This window comes from Tupaia chinensis, unplaced genomic scaffold (assembly GCF_000334495.1).
Source record: "Tupaia chinensis unplaced genomic scaffold, TupChi_1.0 Scaffold141044_1, whole genome shotgun sequence".
NCBI classification, from domain to species: domain Eukaryota; kingdom Metazoa; phylum Chordata; class Mammalia; order Scandentia; family Tupaiidae; genus Tupaia; species Tupaia belangeri.
In genome coordinates, this window is record NW_006200910.1 from 148,852 (window position 1) to 153,826 (window position 4,975).

Below are 4,975 nucleotides of genomic sequence, written 5' to 3' on the forward strand. Positions count from 1 at the left end.
TCTCCCTTTGTGTTCGTCATTTTGGTTAATTACTGGAAGATGGCGGTTCCGGCCAAAAGCTATGTTTGTGTTCATTGTCCATTTCTGTGAGTTTCTGACAGCCGATAGCTGGGAAGGAAATATCCAGCTTCACTTTGAAGCAGCTGATCTCCTGTGTGTCCCTTTTTTATTTACCTTTTTCTAATTCTTTTTATTTGCCAGGGTGTACATTGATCATGAGGGAGTAGAGAAAGCACCCCCAATGGGATGTGGTCATGCCACAATCCTTTTTCCTCTATTTCTCTATCTTATCAAGATTTGGGGCACACATACACATGCACCCGGCATTCTTTTCTTTTCTTTTTTTTTTTTTTCCATAGGGCATGCACTTGCCACAGAGAGTGAGACAGAGATAGAGAGAGGGAAAGTGAAAAATCACCCTGGGGGAATGGCTGCTGCAATCTCTTCTCCTCTATTCTCCTCTTGGAATTTTGGGCACACATGTACATACACCTGGCATGACTTTTAAGCCAACGGTCCAGGTCTTGAACTGTGGTCTGCCATGTGGGAGTCCAGTGCCTTAATGCCCATGACACCTGCTGACCCCATGCACCAAGCATATTTTTCAAGCCACAAGGGCCGGGATTCAAACCACAGCTGGCCTTGTGAGATCTGGCTCCTCATGCGCTATGCTTAAACACTGTACTGTGGAGCCAGCCCCCTGATTTTTGTTGTTCAGCATAATTTTTTTTTTTTAATTTTCATCTATGTTCTTGTATTTGAAGTTTGTTTCTTTTTATTGTTAGTGGTTTCTATCACATGAAAGTATCACAATTTGCTTATCCATTCTATTGAGGAACATTTGAACTGCTTCCAGTTCGAGGCTATTTAGGAATAAGATTGCTGAGAAAATTCATCACAAGCTTTTTTGTAGACATACGATGTTTTTTTCCATTTCTCTTGAGTAAATACTTAGGAATAGAATTGTTAGGTCATTGGGTAGACTTCTTCTTTTTTTTTTTTTTTTTAAGAAAGATTTTTGCTATAGGGGCGTGCACTTGCTGGAGAGACAGAGAGACAGAAAGTGAGAAATCACCCCCCTACGGGGTATGGCCATGCTGCAATCCCTTCTCCTCCATTCTCCTGTCAGGATTTTGGGCATGCACGCACAAGCATCTGGCTTGAGTTTTAAGCCGCTGGGTCCAGGACTCGAGCTGCGGTTGACTACATGGGAGTCCAGTGATGTAACCATTACTCCATCTGCTGGTCTCATTGGGTAGATGTTTAATTTTAAAGAAACTTCCAGATAATTTATTATTATTATTATTATTATTATTATTATTATTTTAATTCGCTATAGAACACATGCTCATTAGAGAGAGAAAGTGAGAAAGCAAGCCACCAGGTCTGGGACTCCAATCACAATCAGCCACGTGGGAGTCTAGCCCCTTAACCACACACCAACTGCTGGCTCTCATACTTAATAATTTACTTACTGTATTTATTGTTTATTATTTGTCTCTCTCCATAATGTAAACTTCACAAGAGGAAGAATCTTTGTGTGTTCTACTTTCTGGCACAATTGAGTAAGTACTCAATAGACAGTACTGAATGAATGAATTCTAGACACTATGCTAAGCATAGTTGAGAGTTTGTCCACCAGGGGGCTAACAGGTGACATGGTGGTTAAGATGCTGGACACTCACATGACCCACCATGGTTCAAGTCCTGAACCCAGCAGCTTGAAAATCACGCCGGGGAAACCAGCAGTTGGCATAATGGCTACATTGCTGGACTCCCATGTAGTCGACCACAGTTTAAGTCCCAGACCCAGTGGCTTTAACTCACGCCAGGGGCATATGCATGCAAGAAGAGAATGGAGGAGAAGGGATTGTGGTGTGGCCATTCCCCCCCCCCCAGGGGTGATTTCTTGCTCTCTGTCTCTCTGTCTCTCTCTCTGTCTTTGTGGTGAGTGCACACGCCCTATAGCAAAAACCCCTCAAAAAAAAAAAAAAAAAAAAAAAAAAGAAAGAAAGAAAGAAAGAAAGAAAGAAAGAAAGAAAGAAAGAAAGAAAATCACACCAGGTACATGTGGTGTGTGCACTCAGAATCCTTAGAGGAGAAATGAGGAGAAAGGTTTGTGGCATGGCCATCCCCCCAGGGGGTGATTTTTCTCTTTCTCTTTCTCTCTCTCTCCCTCCAGCAAGTGCATGTGCCCTATGGCAAAAATCTGGAAAAAAAAAAAAAAAAGATAAAAGAAAAGAGAGCTTGTCCTACTTAATTCTCAAAATAAGCCCTATAAGGTGGGTGCTATTACTATAATTTCAGAAACAAATAAACTCAAACACAGAGGGTAAGCAACTCGCCAAGTTCATACATTTAGGAAGTAGGGAAGTCCATTTCACAGAAGCAGCTGTTTGAATTAGTTATACTCCTTAAAATCTTTGTAGAATGAGATAAAACCTTATACCTCAAATAAGGTAGTAATAAAAATAAAGGTAAATAGGGGCCAGCAGGTGGCTTGGTGGTTAAATATGCTGGGCTTTCACATGGCTGACTATGGTTCAAGTCCTGGTGACTTGCTTTCTCTCTCTCTTTCACTCTATCCCTCTCCGGTCAAATTGAAATAAATGAATGAATGAATAAATAAAGTTAAATAAAATTATTTTTTTACAAAACGTAAGTAAATAAAGATAGGTGAAAATGAAGGGGAACAAAGCATTCAAGCAAAAAGGAACAGCTTGGGGGCTGGCAGGTGGCGTGGTGGTTGAGGGTCCTGGATTCCCACCTAGCCAACTGTGTGGTTCAAGTCCCAGACCTGGTGGATTGCTTTTTCCCTTTCTCTCTCCCTCTCGCTCTGTCCCTCTCTGATCAAATTGAAATAAATAAATAAATAGCTAAATAAAATAATTCTTAAAAAAATAAAGGAACAGATTGAACAGAAAGCACAAGAATGACTGAGAGAAAGGCAAATGGCTCTGATGGATCAAATGAAAGGGTTAATGCAAGATATTTGAGAGGGGTTAGTTAACATTGGAAAGGAAAGTTAGGGCACATTATGAAAGGACTTCACTTGATCTTCACCAAAAGGGCAAGGAGTGACATAGTGTAAAAGATCTTCAAGAAAGAACTGATGAGAAGGAAGAGAAAAAGTATTTGTGAGGGGCCAGCAGGTGGTATAGTGATTAAGGCACAGGATTTTCTCACGGCTGACCATGGTTCAAGTCCTGGACCTGGTGGCCTGTTTTCACATTTGCCTTCTTTCTCTCTCTCTCTTTCTCTCTCTCAGTCTCTCTCTAGTCAAATTAAAAAATAATAACAAGGACCAGCATATGGTGGAGCAGTCACATTGCTGGACATCCACATGGTAGACCAAGGTTCCAGTTTCAGACCCAGTGGCTTGAAAAATCATACCAGGCATGTATGTGTGCATGTCCAAGATCCCAGGAGAAGAATGGAGAAAGGACGGTGGCGTGGCTATCTCCCCCTAGGGTAACTTCTCACTTTCCCTCTCACTGTGTCTGTCTCTCTCTCCACCAACTGCACATGCCTTAAGGCAAAAAACCTCTAAAAAGAATAATAACAACAACAAAGTGAAATAATTAATTCTTTAGAAACAAAAAGTTTCTAAAAAAAATATTTGTAATGTTTTAAAAGGCACAATATTGGGGACCAGCAATTGCCGTAATGGCTATATCACTGGACTCCCATGTGGTCAACCATGGTTTGAGTCCCAGACCTGGTGGCTTAAACTCATGCTGGGCACATGTGCGCGCATGCCCAAGATTCTGAGAGGAGAGTGGAGGAGAAGGGATTGCAGCGTGGCCATCCTCCCTGGGGGGGATGATTTCTCACTTTCTGTCTCTCTGTTTCTCTGTCTTTCTGGTGAGCATTTGTGTCCTATAGCAAAAACCTCTCCAAAAAAATTTAAAAAGGCACAATATTGTGACTAGCAGATGGTGTAACGGTTACATTGCTGGATTCCCATGTAGTCAACCTCATTTTGAGTCCTGGACTTGGCAGCTTAAAACTCACGCCGGGCACATGTGTGTGTACGCCCAAATTTCCAACAGAATGGAGGAGAAGGTCACTGCAGCATGGCCATCTTCATCTTCCCTGGGGGGTGATTTTTCACTTTCTGTCTTTCTGCCTCTCTCTGTTTTTCTGCCATGCACACATGCCCTATAGCAAAAATCTCTCTCAAAAACAAAAAAAAAGAGGCACAATATTTCTTCAACCTAAGCATTCCTCCAAGGAAAATAACTCCAGTCTATGAGTACTTTAGGGAAAAGAGATACAAAAAATAATTTTAATGAATTATTTATTTAATTCCATTTGTTATTATTATTGTTATTATTATTATTAATTTGAACAGAAGGAGACAGAAAGAGAGAGAGAAAGGGAAAGGGAGAAAGTAGGCCTCCAGGTCCAGAACTTGAACTGTGGTCGGCCATGTGGGAATCCAGCGCCTTTAATCACCATGCCACTTGCTGGCCCCAGAAGATACAAAATTTAATCCATACATAGACATGGCTTCAAAACTTGGATTCAGATTCTCTTTACTGCTATCATCTCCACCACAGAAAAAAAAAAAAAACCTTAAATATCTCTGTAGTAAGAGGTCACTTCGTTTGGACTAAAGGAAAGGATGGTATACAAGGCTAAAACCTGGGCCCAGCAGGTGGTGTGGTGGTTAAGGCATTGGATTCCCCCATGGGTGACTGTGATTCCAGTCCAAGACCTGGCGGCTTGCTTCTCACTTTCCCTCTCTCTGTCCATCTCTGGTGAGCATACATGCCCAACGGCAAGTTAAAATAATAATAATAAGGGGTCAGCAGGTGGCATGGTGGTTGAGGGCGCTGGATTCCCACATGGTCAACCACAGTTCAAATATTGGACCTGGCTGCTTGCTTTCTCACTTTCTCTCTCTGTCTCTGTCTCTCTCTGGTCAAAATTAATTAATTAATTAATTTAAAAAATAATTCTTTTTTTTTTT